The following is a 15,819-nucleotide window of genomic DNA, read 5'->3' on the forward strand; positions in this document are numbered from 1 at the left end:
TTTTAACATGCTTAGTGTCATCTCTAGCACTTGATTAATACTATAGTGCTAAACAAATAAAATGTGGTCATATTAATTTTCATGTAATGGCTTCATCTAATGTACTATCTATGTTATGATTTAATTTTTCCTAGGGTCACTGAGTTTCTATTAGTGACCTTTATGTCTTTGTTTTATCACAAGCTTATATTGCCAGAAATAGAAATATAAAATTTGTAAGAGAAAATATCAAATAAACATGTTTATAATTACTCTTTCATGAAATATTTTAAGTCAATTTAATTGTTTCTGGTTTGATTTAGGCTGCAAACTCAGAAAAGAAAAGCATTGATGTTTTGACATTCAATAAAAGTGGAATCCATTTGTATTAATGAGCTATCATATTATGCCTTTAATTTAATTCTGTGTCATTCATTCTTTTAGAAATGACTGTGAGATTTAAATCATATGTAACTTTGTGTATGAAGAATGGGTCATTACTTTTAACCATGCTACTAACAACTTCTTGCTCTTGGCCAGCGAATATAACCTTCTGAATCTAAGTTTTTTCTTCTGTGAAATTAGTAAATTGAACTAATTATTTTCTGATTTCCTTCTAGGTATGAGAATCTATTGTTCTATACTGTGATGAAATATTATCAGGGATATATGAGACTTCAGAGTTATCACAGAATGTCAATAGCAACATGGAGAAATTTTTTCAGGGTAATTTTCCCCTTGATAGATATACTTTACTATGGCAGCATTCATCATTTAAATTGACACCTGAAAGCTCAATGCTTAATTAAAAGTGATTAGAGGCACATTATAAAAAATTATAAGGCTATATGTAGCCATATTTGAAGAAAAATAATTCTTCAAGACTAGATTAAGTCCATATTGCAAATTCCTATTTACTTCTACTTAAAGTATTTTGGTGTAAGGGGCAACATCTTATTCATTTTTTTTCTTCAGTGCCTCATAAATAGTATGCATATAGTACTTGTTGGATAAATAAATGAACTGAAATTTTACATATTTTCTATAGATAGACAGATAGATAGATATGCACCATCCTTCTCATTGCTATCACTTGGAAATATATAAACAAATTACATTATTACAATATTCTATCTAAAGATACCAAAAGTATAAATGACTCAGGGAATAGTTGTGAAGCATGTGAAGCATGCCAAACTGTAATTAGTATCTTCGAGGTGCTCTGGGCCCTATATGTCTTGGCTACATTCCTAGATAACTAATGCCTATGTCCCTTATCATATCTTCCTTCACCCATCCAAGGCTAACTTCACCCAAATGTGTCTGTGTGTGTGTGTGTGTGTGTGTGTGCGCGCAAGTGCATGTTTGGGCGCATGCAGTATGCTGAGGATGATGGGTGGATATAATTATGTCTAATCAAGAGTGAGTTGGTAAATTTTATTCAATTAATTACTTATGTGAGTGTTTCAAACTGAATATAATATGTTACGTGCTGTAAGGAATTTAAAAAAATAGTGATCCATTATCCCTTATTTCTGGATCTCACATCTTAATAGGAGAGTAAATGTAGTCTCCTAAACAGTAAATGTACAGACATATTAGTGGCTGATGTTAATTACCACCACATCTGTTTTTGTCTACTCAGCTCTTGCCTATAACTGGATCTCACTTTGTTGTCTAATCACTGCTTCATTAGATGAGGACAGGCTGTCTCACTCTGTTTCCTCTAGTGGGTTTCTCACAGCAGAACCAACACAAGCCTACTATTTATGCTTCTTCTGTCAGTTCTTGGGGATACCAGAAAGATTTCAGACAGTAAAATGGCCATTGCTATCAAAATGTTTGAATCATAACAGTTAGGCAAATGCTAATTTCTTTGGAAATTATACATTCTCTTTTCAATTGTAAACATATTTTAAATTCAACAAAAGTGATAGATGTTTGCAAATCATATCACACCAGTGAAATAATCTATATATATTTTGGAAGTTTCTAATGTGAGACTGTTATAAAACTAGCCTTCTGCATCAATTTGATTCAAATTCTGAAAATAATAGAGGCCCACTGAAGAAAAAATTTCTACAGTGCTTGAAATGCCAATTTCAAAAGAGCTGCAGAATTTCTCATACTGGGGCATGCCACTATTATTTTAATACAGGTGTTGTCCCACTAGTTATCTGCACATTTCTAAAAAAATGAAACAAAGACCAATCCTGTTCCCATATATAATGTATTTTCCTTTCTTCTCCACTCTTCAGAAAAGTATTTGTTGAACAGTAATTGTCCTGAGAATTGGACCTATTGTTATATAGATAAAACAATTTGGGAATAATATACAAATCCTATAGCCTCCAGCAGTTGCTTTTGATGTACAGTAGTTTGTTTTCCAACTCCTCCTTTGCCAATCCAGAAGAACCTAGAGTGTGAAATCTTTATTTTCTTCCTTTTGCTGTGGGACTACCTATAACTGCCATAAGGCTGAAGTCAGACCAGTGGAACATTTGTTAAAATGCAGATCAGGTTTTTCGTGCTCAAAGAAATGAGCAGTTTAAAGTAAGCATTATCTCATCAGTATTCTGTACCATCATCTTAGTATGAAGGAGAAAAATACAACAATATACCTATGAAGAAGAGAAGATAAAAGACCATGACTCAGAAGGGGCAAAATTGCTTCTTAATTGAGCTTAAATGTAAGAAAAGAGAGAAAAATAATCCCATAGCTTTCTCTTAGTGAGATATCTTTCATTCATTTGAAGTATATACGTTTGTATGTCATCCAGTTTTAGTGTACCAGATGGAATATTTAGATGGAGAGAGAAGGCTTATGGGTGTTGTAGTCATGGAAGCTGAGTGCCAACTGTGAGACAGAACTGTCAAAGCTACTCAGAGAAACAGAGGTTAGGACTGCTTTGTGATAATTATATCCACCACCATGGTATCACTTGTAAGTCGAGACACACTGAAGTTATTTTGATTCCTTTCTCTTTTTTCTGCATGTAGATATCATTTTAAATCTGGAAGTCCTTTTATTTGTTTGTTTTTATAAGATTTTCTTCCTCTATGTACTATCTCTCAAAGTCAAATTCTCTCTCATATGTATTCAAACCCTAAACTATTAATTTTACTTAATCATCTTGTACTTAAGCTGCAGTTATAGTTTTTTAACTACTTGTCCTCCCTCCGGTTGCAATCAGTCAGTGACATAAGTGTTTGCTGTGAAGATGTTGTCTTCCTCAAACATTATTTTCATCATGCCATTTGCCAATTTAAGAACCTTCAAAAGTTTTGAATGGCATGACTAATCGTGACAGGGAAAAATATTATGTTTTAAACACTTACAATTCTTCATTCCTCTCCTGTTGAGAAAGGTTGATCTTAAGGAAAATCTATAAATATTTTCCCCAGAGCTGATCACTGGTGTAATTAGTGTAGAATAGAGAAGGAGAAACAGGACTAACACAACCCGTAAGAGTTTCTCATTGGTCGTCCAGAGAGGCCTGAAACCCCGTTATCTTTTTGTCCCATCTCTCTCCATCATCTAACTCTGTCTTTGCCTGTGGACAACACACTTTTCAAATAGCTCTAAAAAGGAGGTAGGAAGTTGGAGCTTGATGACATATAAATACCATGAAGGAAAGGCACACCTTTTAAACAAAGAGGCCCTGGTAGTAACCATCTGGGCATTTTTCTATGAGCATTAGTAGATATATCACCACTGTTAGAGATATTTAAAAATAATTTAAAACGTTTTGCTCTAGGACATATCATGTAATGCTCTTCCTTCCACACACAACTTGAGCTTGGTTCTTCCCATCTGCTCAAGAAAGTGTAATTTTCTTCACATTACTCTTCACACATTTGAAACTTGGTCTTACTTGTATTTCCCCCTTGCTGGCAGCATGGCAGGAGATGGCATCCAAGCAGGGACTGAATGATAGCATAGCTGACTCAGAGAAACCCAGTAATACTCAGGCTATACTTGGAGATCCATTATCAGAAATTCTGAATCTCAGGTGTAATATCCAACTGCTCCTCTGATTAAATCAACATTGAGGAAAGCCAACAGTACAATATACCATAATGACTAAGATGTTAGAGTTGTTACACAAGCATTTGGAGAATGACCTAATGGGAGCCCTCATGGTTCTTGGTATACAATTTTAAAGTCAGAAGTAAATTATGTTAATTACTCTTGAGATTGAAATTGAGAGGATGCATTCTTTTAAACTGAATGTTTATAATGGGAAGCTAAGTGCATATTACAATATATGTGTTCAATAGATTAGGAAAATTTAAGAAACACTATCCTGAAATTGGCACATAAATATAAATTCTTAGGGCAATGAGATCTTTCCTCTATTTAGAGAGAGATGTGGAAAATGTACTGATGCATTCAAGATACTTGCTAGGCTTCACAGTCTTGTCCTGTTCATCATACTACTCCTTTCACGTCAATGGACACCAGATTTTGCGCATCTGCTCCTAGAAGAGAAAGTTGTAGGAGAGTAGAACCAAAAACGGAAGACAAATGTTTGGGTCTGAGATACAAATTCTGATGAAATGTTACTGGAGTCAATAAGGGCTGGGGAGGTTGAGTTAAGGAAAGCCTTGTAGAGAAACAGCAGAGATTAAATGACAGTACAGAAAGCCAAGACTTACTGCCTCTATTCTACTAGAACCTATAACTCAGTTGTTTTCAATTCTAACTGTATATTATAACGCCTTGTCTGCTCTTTAAATAAAAAAAAAAGTGCCTTGCCCCTACCCCAACATAATTCAATCAGAATTTATGGGGATGTTGCCCGGGTAACTTCATCAGTGTTTTTAAGTCCTCCAGATCTTTATTAATGTGCAACTAGGACTGACAATCACTGACTAAACTTGAAAGATCATCTGGCAATGTTGAGAATTGGCTTAATTTGAATGAAACACAGAGCTACAAGTTCCTATGGAAAAAAGAAGTGTTCTACCTATATGAGATACCAGAGACCTTAGTGGCCACATAACAAGGGGTTGAGGAGAACAGAACAAAGATGGAAGGGAAGTTGTGTAATTGGTCAAGCAATTTATTCACAAATGTCATTGAAGGCACTTAGACTCAACCACAATTCTCTTTGTTGATAAAATTTTAGGAGAAAAATAAGAGAAAGACTCCCAGAAGGATACTTTTCTGTACCCAGAAGAGACTTCAGAGCAGAGGCCTCAGGGCAGATTTGAGGGGCTGAGAACAAGCCAAATATGAATCATCCTTGAAGTCAGAGTTTTAATAAATTAGGTTTTAGAGCTAGGCATGGGCAGATCCCAAGTTCTAAATCAGAGAAACTATTCACCCAGAGGCATACTACATTCTGGTTATATTGCTGAATAGGAAGTATTTTCAGTAAAAGAGAAATCCACAATCAATTTATTGCTATTATTTACCGAACTACCTTTTTGTTAGAACACAATGTCCCTTCATTCAAGCCTTTCTTTTTTTTTTTTTTTCAGTTTTAGTAGTTTCTAAGCTATTTTGAATGTTTTAATAATTTTGGAGATTCTTCCCTTTTCCCAATCTGTCTTTCCATGGCAGATTCATTAGATGTTTTTAATTCTGGCTTATCATTTGGCTTAATCCCTTAATTGACTTCTTTGTATGCCCACTTTTCACCTTGAAGTTTATTCAGCATTTATGTTTTCAGTTTATGCATTTCTCATGAGAATAGCTTGGTGAGTTTTTTATTTTCAAATTCATTGTAAACGGAATATACTGCCTCTTTCGTGACAGTTCCGAGCTCACTGAGCGGCTGAGCGTTGTGAGAGAAGACAAGGGAATAATTGAGATTGGTGTTAATTAAAAGTTGTGGATTTCATCTAGCACCCCAGATTTTTCCTCACTGCCCCTAGCATTCCTCACTCTACTCCTTTATCAACTCTTCTACAACTCTGTCATTCCTTTTAATCACTTTGGCTATCAGAGTTACTCAAACTTTCCTTGTTTTTGACAACTTTGAGAGTTTTCAGGAGTACTGGTCAGATCACTTACATTGGGATTTATCTGATTTTTCCTGATGATTCAACAGAAATCATGGGTTTCTGGGGAGAAGAGTGTAGAAGGAAAATGCTATTCTCATCACAACCTTTCAAAAGTACATGCTATCAAAATAAGACATCACTACTGGTGTTAATCTTGGTCACGTGGTGTTCATTGGGTTTCTCCACTGTTAATGTACTCATCTTTTCCCCTCTTTTCCACACTCTACTCAGAAGTCACTATACACATCCCACCCATGAAGGGTGGGGAGTTATGCCCCACCTTCTTGAAGGAAGAGTATCTATATAAATTACTTGGAGTTCTGTATGAAAGAGTTTGCAGTAACCCCCCCCCCCACCACTTTGATTAAAGTATGATTAACAAATAAAAATTGTAAGTACTCGAGCTATACAATGTGATGATTTCATGTACATAAATATACACTGCAAAATGATTACCACAATCAAGCTAATTAACACATCTATCACATCACATAATTATCTTTTTCTGTGGTGAGAACATTCAAGATCAACTCCCTGAGCAAAGTATAAACATGTGATACAATATTATTAGCTATCGTCACCATGTTATACATGAAATCTCCAACACTTACTGCAGTAGGTTTTTAATTGGCATTCTTACATTCACTCATCACTATCCATTCTGTGCTCCTTGCTTCCATACTATAGACACAGAGGTCATTTTGAAGCAGACATTCATTCTCTGTTTAAAACCTTTCAGTGGTCACCCACTGATGGAAATATAAACTCTAAATCCTAAACTCAAGGTACGGAGCCATGTACACAATATTATTCTCAACCAGTCAATTTCAACTTTGGTTCACATGGAATCATCAAGTTGCTTTGGTGCATGTAGATGCCTGGTTTCTACTCTAGAGATCTCCAATCTATCAGTGAAACATGGCTTTGAAATATATTAGTACATATTACCTTTTTATTATTATAAAATATGTATTCTCACACAATTATTTTTATAAAAGCCACCATCCCAATAATTATATTTACTTATAATATTATTCATACATTTTCTGTTTTTTTTTCAGTTGATTATTTGGAGTCAGTGATTGCCTTTTGGTAATTCAGAAGTACTTGGGTACATGTTATAAGCATTTCAATTCCCTCTCATTTCTACATTTTCAGTAAAGTGTTTCCATGGTGCTGAAAAAATGTAATTACTTTATAATCAAGAAATGTATTTTAATGCTGTTACAGACCTCTAGAGCAATGAAAACTTCTAATCTAAAATATTCCCCAGATAAGCTATATTATGAAGTATCATCTGCATATGTTATTAATTTCTCTTCATAATCTCTAACCTCATTTGCCTATGCTAAATTATATTTATTATTGATTTGAATAATTATGGTAGAATATTCTCAAAGTAGTTTCTTAAAAGATGAGATAGAGATAAATTACAATTTATTTATATATAAAGAAACAATTAAATTAGAGGACATTATTTAATATTAGAAAAAGTATATTTAGTTATTCATTATATTTTGAAAACATTTTATTTCTATATTAGCTATTTTTAAATTCAAATCTAGCAAGTGCAAAGTATTCACAAATCAAGTTTCACTACGAAAACCATCTATTTTATACTGTTAGAGAGACCAATATTTTCCTGAGCCAAATATAAGTATTTAAAATTCAAAGTATATTAGGAATAAGATGTTATTTTGGATATAATTTGATAACGCTATAATTTTATTTCTCTTTTTGGAAATTATTTTTGGTATTCCTAATTATCGAAGTAATATATTCGCATTGTCAAAATTTGAAAATTCAATAATGTAAGTTAGATAATTTGTCTTTAGAGCCATATCATCCACATTTGCTGTTATGAAAAACTGTCCTTGAAGAAAATGTATTATCTAAGTATATAGTAGTGAAGTGTGTGTGTGTGTGTGTGTGTGTGTGTGTGTGTATAATCATAAAGTAAGGAAAGTTTCCAGAATCCAGAAGCCAAATATGAAAGAAAGCACAATAAGTGAGCCCAGAGTGGAGGAAGTAGATGTAGACTGCATGAATCATGTCAAATCAGACCTCTGCACTGGATTCTGGAGTATCCCATAGAATAATGTTGATTAAATGACTGTATGCTCCTGGTTTCTCTCCCCAGAAAGGTTCACACAGACATAGTTCTCAAGTGATTAGGTGAAAGCAGCAGATATATGGCAGGGTCTTTCAATTTAACAAAAGGCAAAGGACAGAAAGGAAATGAACCAAGCAAATCTGAGCCGGCAGACAAACTGGGTCCAGCATACAAGAAACTTCAGCATTAAAGAAAATGATCTCATAATGAAAGTCTCTGATGTAGGAAAGAATATCGGATATCTAAACATAGGTTTATTGTATAAAATATATGATAAACTGTCTAATTTATGGTGCTAAAAAAGAAGGCAGGCCTGTAGTATTAGGAAATAGCTTTTAGGTGTATAACACAAATATTTACAGATTATGAAGAAAATTTACAATTCCATCATCAATAGTTAAGAATTTCACAAACTTCTATCAGGATAGATCATGCAGACAAAAATTTCAAGAAAGAAATTTAAGATTTTAATATCACAAAACCACACGCTTGATCTGATGGACAATATTCCTCCATAGAAAACAGACATCAGCTCGGAAGTCTCTTACCGTCTTCTTACCATACAGCTACATGTTCATCACCTTTGCTGTCAAGCTCTACCTCTTTTGTCTCAGGTGTCTCTCCCTTGTATCTAAACCAATTTTCCAACTGTACTCTGTATCCCATCTCATTCCTATACCTTTCTCAATAATACAAGGGAAGTCTTTAAAAGACAAAAGAGAGAACTTTTTTAGAAAAAAAGAGAGAACAAGAAATAGAATAGAAAAGGTAAATAGATTTCATGTTTCATATTAATTTTTATATCCACTGTTCATATTCCTATTAGTGCTTATTTTCTGAAACAATACATGCTGGAACTGAATTACCCATTGAAAATAGTGAACACACAAGATTGAGCTCCTCCTGTAAAATTTGTTTCTGGTCTATTGCACATTTGCCAAAAGTTAGCTAAAAAGAATACTTTGCATGCTCTTGAGAAGGTCTCTAGCAAAGAAGCAAACAGAGACAGGTCAACTTTAATTCACTGGCTTTCCATGTTGAATACTATTATTTTTAGAAAAAGTAAATAAATATCCCATATTTTTCTTATCTTTAGATAATTATTCTATTTAATCTTTCTTATTTTTGAAGTAAAAGATAAAAATATAAAATATAAATTTTATTTCTCAGCATAAGTTCCATCAAGATCATGACTTTTTTTTTTTTTTTTTTTGAGACATGGTGTTGCTCTGTTGCCCAGGCTGGAGTGCAGTGCCACGATCATGGCTCACTGCAGCCTCAATCTCCTAGGTTCAAGCAATCCTCTCACCTTAGCCCCTAGAATAGGTGGTATTACAGTCACATGCCACCATGCCTGTCTAATTAAAAAAAAAAAAAATTGTAGGGACAGAGTCTTACTATGTTGCCCAGGCTGGTCTTAAACTCCTGGCTTCAGGTTATCTTTCTGCCTCAGCCTCCCAAAGTGTTGGGATTATAGGCATGAGCCACTGTGCCCAGCAAAGATCATGACATTTTTGTAAGTCATGATACCAGCCATTTAGTCCATCTTGTATGTATTCAAACTGAGAACTCAAAATTTTATACATGAAATTTCTGACCTTAGGAATTTTCTATAGTACAATCAACCATGGATTAAGATTCTAATGGAAGGCAATTGGATTGTATGAATCAGTATTTCCAAAAATGTAAAATAATAGATAAATCAAGTCATTTATATTTGGCTTAAAGCCATATATTAATTAATTAATTAATCTAACCTTTATTAAATACTTACTGTTGTTAAGTATAAGTACTGGAAATACATATTTAAATGAGAGCCAGTATAGATCAGTTATGTTTTGAGTTTGGCTATTAGTAATATATGTTTGAGACATAAATGTTTTAAAACACACAAATATCTGTTCTCTCATGTATGAGAAGTCCAGGGGAAGGGTGATGCTGCAGCTACACAAAGTGATCATGTACTCTTGTTCCTTCTGTTTCTTTTCTCTGCCCAATGTGATTTTAATTTTCAGGTTTACCTCATGGACCACGATGACCAAGATGCTGTAGCTTCAGTTATTACAATCTTGCTCCAAGGAGCAGAAAATCAGAGAGAGAAGGAAAATTTCAAAGGTACCCCATCTTTCAACACACATTTCCAGAAGTTCCGTATGGCACTTTCTACAAATCAATCACATAGCCATATGGCTTTGAAATGGTCTGCACTCCACAGGTTTCCAGCAGTCATTATCTCAATAAATAAAATCATAATTCTATTAACGAATAGATAAAGAAAAATGTATGTTGTATGATTGTAGGCGGTCAAGCCATCTTAATCTCACAGTTTCTTCCTGCCTTCAAATATATAAGGTCTTGTAAAATAGATGAATAGATACTTAAATAAACATCTGTAGTAGGTATAGTATTTAGGAGTAGTTAGGTCTTTTCTTTTGTAGTGTGGGTCATAATAGATGGAGTGGTCAAGTTACATTGGAAAACCCATAAGCAGAATAATTTGCATATATTTTAATTAATGATGTTGGTTTCAAAAATCTCCAATATATTGCAAAAATTCCCCAAAGGGGATGAAGAAAGTAGACTAATAGTTTGGTATAAGGTATTTTACTTGTACTGTCTGATTTAATTCTCACACAACTCTATGAAGAAAGGGATATTATTTCAACTTCCCTGATAGGGGTATGGTTTCAGAAATGGAAAGAAAAATACATATCCAGGACTACGTTGCTAGTAATAAATATTAGTAGTACTGAAATCTAGAGTTTTCTCTGAGATTCTATTATTTTTAATATACCTTAAGCTGTCAAAAGCCTCCAAATCCAAGATGCAGAATTGGAAAATAACTTTCTCAGCCTTTTTAAAATAATACAGTTAAAACTTATTTTTGAGGGATTCTCCTAATGGTATATCCTTTCATCCAACTAACACTCCAAGAGCTTGGATTTCAAATATCTCTTCACATAAACATCATCCTTCCCTAAATATGTTATCCCAATGTTTTTTGGCTTTCTAGTATCTCTTGAACAAATGAGCTGTGTTTTGAGAATTGCTTGCTTTAGGAATTCTACCTCCCCTAGCTTTTTCTCTTCAATCTATAAATGGACACAGGCCAAGAAGTGCATGTTCTCACTCTTGCAGCTGTGGCACAGGACCATAACTCAGTATTTCAACAATTGCACTTGCCTGGGTGAAGCTTTATCTGGCAGTAATTCACATGGGTAAGTACACTCTGTGTAGGGTCAATTCATTGGCAAGATGGCAACATTGATTAGTGAATTTCTGGGAGTAATAGTGGCTAAAATTTTGACTGTGGTTATAGAGCTGATGGCAATGCATCAGCGTATTGGTGGCAGTCACATTGAGTTCCTGGCAGCTGAACATAGTAGAGGTAGCAGTAGTCTCCATCATGTTTTTCTCAAGCCAATTCCTGGAGTGTTTTGGGCCACTGTTCCTGAAACTTGAGTGTTGAACCACCTTTTTAGCAATTCTATTAGTTTCTGAATATATTTCTGATCAACTTTTTGTATTATAAAACCAAAGATTTATTGTAATGGAGAATTATGAATAATACATTTAATATCACAATTAGAGAAAAGTAAAATTGCTATAATGGAAAGGTAAATTTGCTGGAGAAAAAACACTGGGCCTGGAGTCTCTCACTAGTTTTGTAACTAGAAAAAGACATTTAGTTTTTTTCTATTTAATCTATGAATAGGCATAATATTGATTAAGATTCCATCTTTCTAATTTTTTTCTCCCCAAAGAAGATTCAGTGAAATTGAGTAATGTATTGCTTAAGATCACAGAGCTCCATGATAGTAGTGGTTAAATCCTAGCTTTACACTCTACCTTTGTGACCTTGAGTCAATCACCTACACTCTCTCTGTCTCAGATTCCTCATCTAGAAATTGCATAGTAATAGTATTTACATAATGGGGTTCTTTGGAGGTTTAAATGAGTTATCCTGTCTACAAGGCTTAGACATTGTCTGGCACTGAGACCGCTTTTTTAACTGATTATATGTTAGCTAAAATTATTGTTGTTGTTACTGTTTGTATGATGATATTGGTAGAACTTTATTAAAATACAAATTCTAGGGCCTCAAGATAGACCAACTATGTCAGAAACTCCAAGGTTTACACTTGCACATTTATATTTACAATAATTATATATACTGATTGATTCTGGAGCACAACTAGGGGTAAAAACTGCTGAACCATTAATATCTGGGGTCATTATTAATGCCAGCCAACTGACAGAATCTCTGTATTTTTACACCTTGGTTAAAACATGCATTAATATGTTAAGTTGAATAGGCAAAAATTTATGGTAATAATACAGAAACAGCGTGATGTAATGAAAGGTACTCTAGAGGAAGTTCAAGAGACATTTTCTAGTTTCTGGCTCTCACACCAACTCACTTATTAAAATTGGACTCTTCACAGATTTTCTTAGTCCTTTAGTTTCCCGAACCAAAAACCAAGGAACATTGTCTAGATGATCCATAATGTTTTTACATTGAGAAACATTGATAGTATTTAGGAGGATATATATCTATATATAGACACACACACATAAATACATACATGTGCATGCATGCACACCACCCCCCATACCCACTATATATATATATATGTATATGGCTTCACTCTCTGGCTTTGTGACCTTGGGCCAGTCACCTAAACACTCTCTCTCTGTTTCCTCATTGAGAAATTGCAGAGTAATTATACTTACATGATGGAGTTCTTTGGAAGCTTAAATGAGTTATTCTGTCTAAAGGGCACTTAGCTAGGCAATGTCTAAGCTGTTTAGACTATGTTTGCATATATATGTGTATATATGTATATGTGTATATATATGTATATGTGTGTGTGTATATATATATGCACAAACACACACCAACACACACACACATATGTGCAAAGAACAGGATGGTTCAGGAATCAGAAAGACCTTACCAAACCATCTTTTAGTGCTTGACCTTGAGCAAGCATCTTAATCACCTCAGCCTCTCCCTTTGTAAAATGAAATCATGAGAAACTTAACTACAATAGTAAGTTAAGATACATAAAAAATAAGTAGGAGTTTTTAAATACGTGTGTTCTTTAAATTTCACAATTTTATTATTGTTTGAATTAAAGTAGACCCTACACTGTATTTAATCACTTTTATATATCTAAATATTTAGACTTTGATGAAAATACAAAAAGAATGCATAGAAATAATAGAATTTCAGAGGAATCATGAGAAAACATATTGAAAATATATTTTACATCTTGAAAATGTATTTAAAATCTTGATATGTATTAAAAACCTTAACCAAAAATACATTGCAGTTGATGATTTGCAAATTTTTCATTTCTGTTATACATTGGGTGTTACTGAATACTTTCATCCTCTACCCAATATCTTTGTTTATTTTATGCCACTTTGGAAGTGATTGTTTTTTTAAGAATGGATGATATGATGGCTAACACAAAAAAACACTGAAAGGTCAAAGGCAGTAAAGTATGTTTTTTTTTTTTTTTTTCTAAGCAGAAATAAAAATGACTTTACCCTCCTGCAATGCTTCACTTTCATGCTTTTTATATTGGCTCAGTCAGGAAATGCATCTCATTCACATTGATCATTATAGCACATGCCATCAGGATAGACATAGCAGAGTGTTCAAAAATAAATCAGCTAGACACCAATGAACATCAAGAAGTAATACTCTCTGAGTTGCCTACAGTCTGTAACCCATATATTTATGTCAATTTGAAGGAAAATGTATAGATAGTAAGTGAACATTAATGTAACAATGTTTGAGAAAAGAAAATGGTAACTATGGTTTTCATATAAGAAATTCAATAGATGTTCATTTTTAAAGAAGATCATTTTTCTACTTAATGTCTATAGCTGTTTATATACTATCTATCTGTCCTCTGAGTATGAAATTATCAACTTTTTATTTATAAATATTCTTACCTATTGTATTTACATATAATGCTCTATAGAATGTTCACCACAAGCATCGTTGCCAAAAGATTTTTAACTGGGATAGCCTGAGTCCTTATACTTTTTCAACTAGCTATTCTTGACTCCTGACATTTTATTATAATTGAAATATATTCTGTTCTCTATTGTTAACTTGTTATTAATTTCTTTTTTTCAACATTTCTTTTTATGATTCATTACTCTTTCTTCAAGCTCAAATGTTTCCAAATTAATGTAACTGGGGTTAACTTGATAAAACTATCTCTTTTTTTTCCTGTAGTCATCTATTCTTTGTTAAGATTGCCTGCCTCTTGAAGTAGGTAAGACAAATCTGTAAAACATCAGACATTTCTGCAATAATCAGGGATTACTTGTTTTTGTTACATGCTTTCATAAAACATGAAATAATTATTTGACCAGAAATAATTATTTGTCCACTATAACTTCAGAGCAAATAAATAAAAATATGAAAGTGTTTACAAACTATAAATTCCCACACAAATACATTATCATTTGTATGGCTGTTTTATCACATGATATTCTGGGGTATACACCTCTACATACATTTTTCATAATATTCCCAGTAGAGCACCTCTCTCTCCTCACTGCTTTACTAGATCTGTTGAAAGCAGGACAAAATAGTTGATTTTATTTTCAAATTGGAAAAATGTGGCCTAAAGAATCCATATAATAGAGAAGGCAAAAGGACTTAAATACTATTTGGTTTCTCATTTATTTCAAAGATATTTATCTTTTAATTAGAAAATGAAGAAATGATTATAATAAATGATTAAATCTCAACAAATAATAAAAGACAAAATTTCACCTGGCTCTGGGTAAAGAGAAGATTCATTACCTTTAAATAACTACTACTTAGTATACTTCAAGAATTTGTGTTCTGAGGATATCCTGCCCCAACCTACACCCCTTGTCCTCCTGATTCACGCTAATTTTTCAAGACTCAGCCTATATGTTATGTCTTCAGTGAAGCATTATTTCTCCTTCCTTTGCACTTACCCACCCTGTTCTTCATAACTATATCATCTATAGAATTTAACACACTAAAATTGCAATGTTGGATTTTTACAAAATCTTAAATTTTAAGTTACGTGAGGGCAATAGTTGTGTTTTATTAATCTTAGCATCATTGCTGATAGCACAGTGGAAATCTCTTGAAAAATGTTTTTAAAATGAGTTAATCATAAAATGAATTTTATAAATATTTAAGAAATCATGAAAGATGCCAGAGGCATTGGAACATTTTCATCAGTTGCTTTCAAATCATGTTCTTCAGTGTCTTACTGGTCCCTTAGCTGTTCTTGATGTGAGTATAAGTAGGGAGCTGAGAGGCCAGCTGCTAACCTCTACTCTTTCTGCAAAATCCAGGCTTTCCCCTTCCTTGACACATTGACCAGGGTGGCTTCACCCATTTCTGATTTATATATTATGGTCTGCATAATATTTTATTTTAAGAAATTGGTTTTTCACTAGAGAAATCAGATCTAAAGTTCCAGGTTAAGGTGATCAAATGACTCTATTCCAAAAACCGGTAATGTTATGTTCTATAACTGCTCTGTTTAGTATGGTAACCAATACCTACATATATCTACTTAAATTTAGATTAATTGCAATTAAATAAAATTTAGAATTCAGTTTTTTAGTCACATTGTCTCATTTTTTCATTTTACAGTGCTTTCATTTTTAATTATTATGAATACATAATAGCTGTACATATTTAT

Source organism: Pongo pygmaeus, chromosome 5 (assembly GCF_028885625.2).
Source record: "Pongo pygmaeus isolate AG05252 chromosome 5, NHGRI_mPonPyg2-v2.0_pri, whole genome shotgun sequence".
Classification (NCBI taxonomy): domain Eukaryota; kingdom Metazoa; phylum Chordata; class Mammalia; order Primates; family Hominidae; genus Pongo; species Pongo pygmaeus.